Raw genomic sequence first — 11312 nt, 5'->3', positions numbered from 1 at the left:
GGTAGAATATGGTGAATGTTACACACATATGACTCAAGGATGTTCAATACGGTAAAAGTTACTATATCACTATACTATAATATTCTAATACTCTACTCTGAGGCATAAAATATAGTGCCTTCTTATTAAGGAGTTTTATTCTGCTTGGTGAAACCAGCATACTTTTATTATAAACTTTATAGTGTGAAATTTAATATTTGAAGATATCAGACATGAAATTACTGGTACATCATCTCTTAGTATCTACTGTGACAAAGACAATGAAAACTGTAGAAGTTCAAAGTGTTTGGGTATTTAAGCGTATTCCTATTTTCTGGGAAGGATTTATGGCAGATATCAGATTTAAGCTCCCATAGACAGGATTTGAAATGTTTTACATAATGGGGCTAATGGGGGCAAGCAGAAAGCCCCACATGTTGGATGCTTAGTTATGGCTAAAATGTACTACGTGTTTTAAAATAAAACTTTGTAATTTGGATATCTTATAACTTATACACAACCCTTTAATCTGCTTATTATATATAATCATTTTTATATGACCTGCAACTGTAACATCAGTCAGTTGTATAATTTACCTTTTTTTCTTTCACTCGCCATTCTCTTTAGTTTGTCAGTCTCAAAAATCCAGGAAAATGTTGGTCACTTCTTGAGGGTAGCATTGAGATTATCTGTTATTTCCCTTTGGTCATTGTTTATTTTGTCATCACACTGTGTTGTGTGATGATGTGTGATGTGTGCCTTTGTTTTCATTACTTTGCTTTGTCCATAGTCCTAAGAGTGGCATTAATTGGGATGTTTCTTGGTCCAGAGCCAAGTATTCCTACTGTTGTCATTGTGCTTGAGCCTACCTTCTCTTGCTTTCTTTCCAGATAGGAGCTTCTTTGAATGGTGGTATTTCTTCCTGTGCCTGCTTCTCAAGCCCCATCCTAATTTCTCTTCTCCAAACCTTATTGCCTCACTGTTATCACTGCCATGGTAAATCTCTTCTTTGGATTGCATTTACAGCAGTTTTTATGATATGCATAGAATTTGAATTACGGAAATAAAACTGTATTTTCTGTACCTCAGTTAATATTGGGTATCTCAGTTTTCATCAAGTCAGATAATTTTCTTAACAAGTTGTCAATGTTTTCAGGGTTTCAGTACAAGTTATCATCTTGCAATACAAAAATGATATCTGGTATTGTTAAGGTTTGTCACAAAGTTACTGGAGATGGAATATTTAAAATATCATGCAATATACATGGAAAACTTCCCATAATTCTATAGCTTCAATATTTAAAAAATAATACTGTTTATTTATAATCAGTCAATGAAGGTGCACTTTAAACAATACTGGGAGAAAACGATTTAATAGCTCCTGAACATCCTAATACCACTTCTTTCCCTGACAGTTTTATTAATTGGAATTCCTCTGGAGATCATTCTGTGGAAAACAACTCCTCCCTCCTCCCACCTTTACCCAAGAGGTCAGAATACAAGTATTCCTTCCTTTGCATGTACTTTAATCTTGCTTAGAGTTATTATGTCTTCCCCCCTTAATTGTTCATTGTTACTACTTCTGTAGTTTCAAAAAATACCCACTATAATTAAAATTCAGGAAGAGCATTGAGACTTCAATGGAGCTGTCAGTTGTTATATTAATTACAATTTACTGAATGGCCATATGATTGAGGAAGAATAGGAACAAGTAATTTGATGGTTAACTGGTACAATTTTTTTTTTTACAATTTTTAAATAAACTCTAAATTCTTTACTACATTTATGTGATAACTAGTACTTTCTTGAATAGTAGTTCTCTAGGTAAGCAAGACAATATATTTTGGTTAATAAGGAAATAAGAAGTGTTATTTGAATATTTGAAAATATTTAGGTTATTCTCCATAAAATACTGTTCTGTAATCTCCTTAGTCCATTTGATAAAAATTTATTGCCCTCCATTAGAAAGTAGATATAAAAATATTGTTTAGTATGTTAATATGAACCAAGCAGTAGTATGTATACCAGCCTAAGAAATGGAATTTTACCAATACAATGGAAACTCCCAGTGTAAACCTATCTCAACACATCCCTCTTTTTGTCTCCTTCTAAATGTAAACACTATACTGAATTTTGTGAGTGTTATTTTTTTAATTTAAAAATATGTTTTACATATATATCTACGCCTAAGTAATATAGCCTATTAATTTATTTATTTTTGAACTTTATAAAAAATGGTATATTGTATGTATTCTTCTTAAGATCTACTTTTAAGTTAAGATTCATTTACATTGCTCTATAGGACATTTATTTTCATGGCTAGATATGAATATGTGAGGAATTACTTTATCATTAATTGACACATTTGTTTTTTCTATTATGAACAATACTTCAATGAATATTTTTACAGATGTCTTGTGGTATACATGCACAGAAGCATCTCTACCTAGGAGTAGAATTGCTGGGTCATAGAGTATATGCACATTCAGTTTTTTGTTTGTTTGTTTGTTTTTGCGGTACACGGGCCTCTCACTGCTGTGGCCTCTCCCGTTGCGGAGCACAGGCTCTGGACGCACAGGCTCAGCGGCCATGGCTCACGGGCCCAGCCGCTCCACAGCATGTGGGACCTTCCCGGACCGGGGCACGAACCCGTGTCCCCTGCATCGGCAGGCGGACTCTCAACCACTGCGCCACCAGGGAAGCCCGCACATTCAGTTTTAATGCTAAATTATTTTTCAGTTTGTGACACAGGATGGCTAGATGTACACTAAAAATTTCCTCTTCTTCCTGGGCACAGAGTTAGGTTGTATTTTCCACCTCCCCTGCATTAGGAATGTACACTTAAATGATTTCCAGTCTGTAGAATGTGAGTAGAAGTAATATATGCCACTTTCAGGCTTGGCCCACAAAACCCTGCTGTGTATGATCATCTCTGTTTCTCTTTTCCCATCTTCTGGCCAAGTTTTGTTTCTTCCATACCAATTCTTTCACCCCCTGTTACATATACTGTGCTAGAAAGACCTGTATAAGTGGAATAGAGGTGGTGATTGATGAGTGTCCTTGTCTCGTTTCTAATTTTAAAGTGTATGCTTCAGATATTTCACAATTATCTACAATATTTTCTGGGTTCTCTAGATACCTTTTATAAAGTAAGGTGGTTCTTAAAAATTTTAAATATTTTTCTAAAACTTTTATCAGGAATGTTGAATTTAATTAGATGTTTTACCAGTAACTATAGAAATGATCATTTGGGTTTTCACCTTTGATCTGTTAATTTTGTGAATAATATTTATATCTTTGTAATGTTAAATCACACTTGTATTCCTAGCATAAACTCAGATAGATAACTTTTCCATTCATTTGTTAATAACAGTATCTTTCACTAGCTATATTTTTTTGGGATTCTTAGTTTGGATATAATAAGGGTATCATGGATATAACTAAGTGTCTAGTAAGGATATAACGACTTTTTAAAAAAAATACGTTTATTTATTTTTGGCTGCATTGGGTCTTTGTTGCTGCGTGTGGGCTTTCTCTAGTTCCAGTGAGTGGGGGCTACTCTCCTTGCGGTGTGCAGGCTTCTTATTGCGGTGGCTTCTCGTTGCGGAGCATGGGCTCTAGGCATGCGGGCTTCAGTAGTTGTGGCACGTGGGCTCAGTAGTTGTGGCTCACGGGCTCTAGAGCACAGGCTCAGTAGTTGTGGCGCATGGGCTTAGTTGCCCCATGGCATGTGGGATCTTCCTGGACCAGGGCTCGAACCCGTGTCCCCTGTATCGGCAGGCGGATTCTTAACCACTGCGCCACCAGGGAAGTCCTTAGTTTTTCCTTGTTTTTATGGCCTTGACAGTCTTGCGGAGTACTGACCAGGTATGCTATAGAATATCTCTCTATCTGGGTTTGTCTCGTTTTTCTCATGATCAGACTGGGTTTATGAGAAGAATATCATAGACGAGAAGTGCCCTTCTCATCACACCATTTCTGGGGGTACATGATATCCACCATATCACTGATGATGTTAAGTTAACCTTCATCATGTGATTAAGTAGTATTGCCAGGTTTCTCCACTGTGAAGTCCTTATTCTTTTTTCCCTACTTCATTTTTTGGAAAAGAGTTCCTAAGTCACAAGTCTGTAAATTAAGCTTCACCTCATAGAAGGAGGAGGAGTTTCATGTATTTTTTGGAATCCTTCTGTAAGAAGAATTCTTCTCCCATTTATTTAGTTAGTTAGTTAGTTAGTTACATCAATATGTCCTAGGTTAGTTTTAATGCGTTATAGCTTTTAAGAATTTACCTATTTCATTTAAGTTTTTGAATCTATTAGTAAAAGGTTTTCCATAATATCCTCCTATTTAATGTTTGCTTTCTCTATAGTTACACTTCCCTTTTCCTTTTAATTTTTTAATTTTTTAATTTTAATTTTATTTTATTTTGGCCGCACCATGCGGCATGCGGTATCTTAGTTTCCCAGCCAGGGATTGAACCCATGCCCCCTGCAGTGGAAGCGCGGAGTCCTAACCACTGGACCACCAGGGAAGTCCCTCCTTTTCATTTTTAATAATTAACATGTAACTTTTTCTTTCTTAACCTCATCAGGAGAATCTTATTACTCATTTTAAAGAACTAACTTATGGTTTTATCACTCTCTTTATTGTGTTTTTTTCCATTTCATTAATTTATGCTTTAATATTTCTTCCTTTTCACCTTTTTTCTTTAGATGGGGTGGTTATTTTTTTAGTTAGACATTTAGCTCATTAATTTTCAGTCATTCTTCTTTCCTAATAAAAGCATTTATGAGAATACATCTCTGAGTATAGCTTTCACAACATTTTATAGTTTTGAAATGTAGTATTTCTTTATTGTTTCATTCTTAGTTTAAAATTTTTTGTTATTTCTTGAGTTGTGAGTTATTTAGAGATATAATTTAAAATTTTCAAGTGTATGGCAATTTTATGTTTCTTTTTGACTTTTATTTCTTTGCATTGTGATCAGAGAATGTAGTCTTTCTGATAGTGATCATTCCGTTCTTTCTTCCATGTCTCTTAACCTCTCTTTCGTATTTTTCATTTCTCCATGACTTTGTAGATGATTTTGTCATTTCTGTCTTACAGTTTACTGACTCCATTCAGTATGTTTTAGTTGTTATTTAACATTGTGATTTTACTTTTAATGTTTTTCAGTTCTAGCAGTTCTATTTGGCTCTCTTTCAGATTTACCTGTTCATTTTTTATATTCTCTTGAATCTTACTGATGTTTACAATTCACTCTTTTCTTTCACTTATGTATTAAGCATATTTAATGTTCTATATTTGATATTTCTAATACCTGAAATTTTGCAGGATATTTCTGCAACAAATCTTGTTGTTTGTTTTTGCTGACTTTTTTTATAGTGCCTTGTTTATTTGTGTGTTTTGTGATTTTCTTTCTGAATTATGAACTCATTTTGCATTGGAACCCTGTGTAATTATGGAAATTCTTTTCCGGTTGAGTTCAGGGTACATTCCTCTAGAGAGGATTTTTATTTCCTTCTACTATGTGCTTGGAGATGGGGGTCTGTGAACCTGGATTTTAACTTAAAATTCTCACTCTTGGTTTTAAAGAATGTCCACAGAGTATAGATGAATTCAGGCATCAAATTCTCATGTATTTGCTAAAATTGAGGTAGATTTTCCTTGATGTTTGCCTTTAAGGTGTTTTTAAGGTGTTTGAATTCATTCTTTTCCTGGGTTATTATTTATCTTGGGCCCTGACTTTGTCTGTTGGTCTCTGATCTAACTTCAGGAGGCCTGAGCCTTTTTCCTTGGTTCCACGCATTCCTAGGTTACCAAGATCCACATATGCCCCCTGGAGTATCTGGCAGCTTCACTGCTTGCTTTTCTGTTTGTTCTCTTGATTTGTTTTTATTCTCGACATTAGTGATTTCCTATTACATTCTTTATGGTATATGCAACATTGAAAAGGATAATTTTTATATTTTATTGAGCAATTTTAAATGCTATGTACCAGAAATGTTTTAAGATCTGTAGTTTAGTTTATTTCAGGGAAAGGAAATCCTCTTAGAGAATTTTCAAAAGCATGGTTTCTAGAGCCCAACCCGGACCCACAGACCAGAAACTCCAGGATACAGGGCCTGTGGGTATTTTTAAAAGCTTCTTAGATGATTCTGATGCACTGCAAGGTTTGAGAATCACTGACATAGAAAAAATTGACAATTTCATTGTGTAAACTTAAATAATTAAATATTAATAGCTAATGTTTATTGAAGATAAGGTAACATACATAGTAGAATGCAATAATCCTAGCTATAAGTATTATTATTTTTTAATTAATTTATTTATTTGTTTGTTTTTTGGCTGTGTTGGGTCTTCGGTGTTGTGCGCAGGCTTTCTCTAGTTGTGGCGAGCGGGGGCTACTCTTCGTTGAGGTGCGCAGGCTTCTCATTGTGGTGGCTTCTCTTGTTGTGGAGCACGGGCTCTAGGCTCATGGGCTTCAGCAGCTGTGGCACACAGGCTCAGTAGTTGTGGCTCAGGGGCTCTAGAGTGCAGGCTCAGTAGTTGTGGCGCACGGGCTTAGTTGCTCCGTGGCATGTGGGATCTTCCCGGACCAGGGCTCGAACCCGTGTCCCCTGCATTGGCAGGCGGATTCTTAACCACTGTGTCACCAGGGAAGCCCTATAAGTGTTGTTATTATGTGCTAGGCTCTATTCTAAATCTTTCACATATGTTGTCATTTATTCCTCACAGCAACACTATAGCTACTACTACTATCCTCATATTATAAATGAGTAAATTGAAGCACAGAGAATGTAGCACAATTGATATTTGAATTCAGATAGTCAGTCTAATTCCAGAGCATGTAAGCTTAACCCATCATCTTTATAGTCTTCCAGCTACTTCACAAACATTTTATTGATTCCCAGAGGGGATCTAACATTACAGAATATAGCAGGAAAAATATATTTGAATCATTACATATTCATGTTGATTCAGCATAGGTACTGGGGAAGGAGGATAATATAGTAGAAGTAGCTTCAACTTGTAGTGAGATAGATAGGCATGGGTCTTTCCTCAGCTGCTTGCTGTGTAGCTATAAGAAAGTAATTTATCTTTTCTGAGCTCTTATTTTCTCATTGGTAAAGGAGAATAATTATTTTTACTTCATAGAGATTTTGAAGAAATAAAATTAAGTAACATATTGCTTGACATACAGTGTATGGTCAGTATCAGATTCAAGGTATCCCCTAAGAAAATTATGTTGACTCCCATATAGAATATTGTAGTAAGCTTTAGTCTGGGAGCAGTTGATGGTGTTGGTGAGGGCAATGCTGACTGTCTGTATTGAGAGTACACTTGATGCCAAGCACTGCCCTAGGCTCTGGAAATACATCCGTGAGTAAGACATAGCCTTCCTACTCTCAAGGAACTTATAGTCCACTTGGGATGGGGGCGGATCCAGACAGATACACAGACAAATACTTTGCTAGATGCTGTTATGGAGGAAGCATAGGGTTCTGTGGGAGCACATAGGTGGGTTACTCAGTCAAACCATAGCGGATAAAGAATGGCTTCCCAAAGGGAGGCGGATGATGATGTGAAGGATTAGACTAGTAAGTCTAGATAGAGGGCAAAGAGACGGCTGGTAGAAATTTGTCATTGCTACAAAGGTGTCCCGTTCATTAATGAAATAGGTGTCCTCAACGTTAGTGAAGATTTCAGGGATACTAGGAAAGTATGCTTTTGTCAGGTCAGTGTTGAAATATTAAGAGCCTACTTTTAGGTTTAGGTGTTACTAAAATAGACAGTTTTTAAAAGGTAAAATAAGAAGGGCTCTATTTATATATAATATTGAAATTTCTATCAAATAGCACTTTCTGAGGTCTTGTATTCACATGGCCTACATACTTGTTATTCAACATTATTGTCACATTAGGTTATACTTACGGGGAAGAGAGAGGGAAAGGCACAAAGAAACAATGAACCTCAGAGGATGGAAATGATGATTTGTGATTTAGGGTGAATACCACTACCACTACGTGCTGTTTATACATTTCCCTTTCTCTCATCATCCTTACTCACATGTGGTGAAAAGTTATTTGTTTGAATGGCTCATTGACAGTTGAATTTTAATTTGATATAGTACACTGCTCTGGTGTTTTGATATTGATCAACAAAATTGTATATATAGGAGATAAGATTTCTTTCCATCTTTTTCTAGTGCCCCTTCCCAGTAAAACAACATACTAAAAATATGGAAGGGAAAGATCATTCCTATGGCAAAACTGGGGTAAGAAAATGAAAATGAATACAGAATTCCTTGGAAGGGAAGGAATATGGGTCTAGAAGAAAGAAGAGAGTGTTGAAATAGGCTATTGTAATGGATAAAATGATATCAAAAATTAAAGGAATAATGAATGAGCTTGGTCTTTAAAAACACCTCCAAGGCAAGCACATTCTGGCAACCTGAAGAATGTGACTTGATGTAAGAATAGACTTTGATCTCCTACAGCTCATCTTGTATGTCCATATGAGGACTGTGGTTTTTGCAAGAGCTGTCCCTGACTAGAGCTGGGTCAAGTGGAGCAATTGATGTGGGTATCTGGAAACACTGGAAACCAGTTGTTGGGGTTAAAGCTCTTAGTCCCTGAGGGGTAAGCAGAGGGTAGAAAGAAAAAGGTAAAAGATGAAATCATGTTTGTGAAAGTGGATTCTGAAAAAGATACTTAGGAAAGTTTATAAAATGAGGTTGAAACTATGAACATGTTTGCTGTGATAATAAATCTTAGATACTAGGACTGGCCAAAAACTTGAAGAGAGAAAAGCAGTTTTTAGGCACCCCCCTCCCTGCTACCACCCCCCCCTCCTGAAAAAAACCCTACCAAAAAAAATACAAACAAAAATCCTTTATAATTCTATCCCACAAACCTATGCAGAAATCTGCACTGTTTGGACCTTTATGGCATGACGTTGGGGGAGGGTGGTAGATACCTTGAGCATAAAAATCATGTAGGTTCAGTGATTGTGGTGGTGTTGGGATATGTTGAATTCTTGGTGTCTTTGTGGGGAAGTATTTGTGCCTCACTGGGTTTATTTTAGCAAGGACTCTTGACTACCTTTGGGTACTTTTCTAAGAGTTTGTTGTGTTTTAAAGGGATTGTGATTGTTTTGTCAGGTTCAAAATAATTCTCAGAACTGGACATTATGGTCTCTCTACTCTCAACTTCTGGTTTTCCTCTTACCTTTATTCATTTCTCTCTCTCTCTCTCTCTCTCTTTTTTGTTGTTGTTGTTACTTGATCTTCCAGCTTTAACTGCCCCCCTCCTTAAATATGGGAGTGTTTCCATAGTAATCCGTTCTCCTCTCTTCACACTTTTCCTTGATCATCTCATCTATTCCATTATCATCAACATGTCCATGATTCCAAAAACCTTTATATCCCAATACTTTGGAGGTCAGCTGGATAAGATCTATTTGGATGTCATATTCATAATTAATGTGTACATTAACTGAATAACTGAATTCATTAGCTTCTCCCTCAGACATCTCATCTCCTGTAAACTCAGTCTTGGCTGAATGGCTTTAATATACATCCAAACTCCCATGATAGGTCACTTGGTGTTTGTAGAACTTCTTTAGAGAATGTAATCCTGAATGTAAATAAAGTTTTAGCCAGAAAGATGCCTCATCATAGCATTGTTTTTAATAGCAAAAAAATTGGCACTAATCTAAAGTCCTGCACCACTGTCCTGCTTAAAAACTGACACACACACACACACACACACACATACACAGAGGGGAATATTTTACAGGCAATGTAGAAGAATATTTAATAGCATGAGAAGTTAAATATATAAATTTAGTGAAAAAAGATGCTCTTCATATGTACACTGATACCATAATCATTAAAACTATAAAAAGAACTGTGTGTCTATATTTGTAGAAGAATATGTATACAAAGGTTTGCATTAATTAATTCTAGATGGAACAGTTTTGGGTGATTTTTATTTTATTCTTTTCATCTACTTGTATTTTCTAGGCTTGTACAGTAAACATGAATTACTTTCATAATTCATACATGCAGACAATTTGGACTCCGTTTTTCACCTCCAACTCTTGTTGATTTAGTCCAGTGTCTCATTCAACCCAGCTGTTGCTGCATTAGTTCAACTGCTCATTATATCAGAATTAGACTACCATAGCAACCCCCTTGATTCCATTGCTCAGCTGCCAGAGCTATCTTCCTAAAAACCTTAACTGGTCAGGTTCTTCCCTTGCTTAACGTTTCCAGTTTAGGTAGCTAAATGTTAAATCTCCAAAACCATCAGGAGTAGAGTAAATTTTGAATGTTTTCCCTTGTTACAGTTGACTCTGTATTTAGCCAACTCAAGGTGTAATATAATGTGTTCTTTTAACCCTAACCAAGTCACCTTTGACCAGAGAGCAGATAGTCATGCCAGATTGGGGTTGGAGGAAGGGAGGAGGAAAGGGAGAAAGTGGGAGGGAAAATATGAACTGAACTCAGGTGTTCGCAAATCTTTGCTCTTTGCTTGTCCCTTCTGTTCTGCCTCTGCAACCTGTCATATTTTGCCCTTGCTGGGTGGGGTTTTTGTTTATTTGTTTTCTATTCAAAGGACAGTTTATTGGTTTCCTTGAGTATTTAGTCAGTAAGAACAAATAGCCAAATAATGAAAATCCACCAGTTTTAGTGCCAATTATTATATTAGCCGATCCTATTAGGAGTATTTATTGAAGCATGTCATGCTAATAGTCCCTGAATGTAATTATACTTGCAGATTTTTCTTGCTTTCACGGAGTCTCTAACATGTTCCAGATGGTTAAATAGGAAAGAGTAGACATTTTGTACTGTCTTTTCAATTATGATTAGGAATTTGATGTTACTTACTACTTATGTTAATGTTATTGCTTTTGTTAGATCTAAACATGAGAGGAATTTAAACAAAACAATTTTTTTTAAACTCTTCTACTGTGGTCAACAATTAACAGGACTTTTCATAGATTATTTTCCTCTGTTAAATTGTTTAATTAATTTAAGCATCATTAAAATGAGATAATTGCATCATAAGTAGTAATTCATTTATGAATATAGTCCTTAATTTATACTTGGAAAGTATTCACTTGGGTTTGTTTCAGAGTTAAAATTACATGGTGAACTTTCTTGAAAATTTACATGAGACTGAAACAGAATAATTTTCCAAACTGTTGAAGGTTCTTTGACCTTTTCCACAACCTAATGTGAGCCTAGATTCAAAATCAGTGGGATGTATACTTCAAATTTTGCCAGTAGTAGTAGTGATGCCTTTCCTTCATGTATTCATATT

General features: G+C 35.8%; 1 protein-coding gene across 11 annotated transcripts in view; it reads left to right on the top strand.

Annotated features, from left to right (window-relative positions):
- NCOA1 (nuclear receptor coactivator 1) overlaps positions 1 to 11312 on the top strand; it is a 264180-nt gene that overhangs the window by 120108 nt on the left and 132760 nt on the right. The window contains exon 1 of one of the 11 annotated variants that reach the window (XM_081254780.1): positions 1451 to 1469. The exons of the other annotated variants lie outside the window; for them this stretch is intronic. The gene's annotated coding sequence lies outside the window, so the exon portion shown is untranslated. Of the gene's footprint in view, positions 1 to 1450; positions 1470 to 11312 lie in introns of those variants that run through there. 11 annotated transcript variants of the gene reach the window in all.

The sequence above is a fragment of the Mesoplodon bidens genome (genome assembly GCF_964165515.1).
Source record: "Mesoplodon bidens genome assembly, chromosome: 14".
In the NCBI taxonomy this organism is placed as follows: domain Eukaryota; kingdom Metazoa; phylum Chordata; class Mammalia; order Artiodactyla; family Ziphiidae; genus Mesoplodon; species Mesoplodon bidens.
Note: the sequence above shows the minus strand (reverse complement) of the source record. Positions and strands in the feature narration are given on the sequence as shown.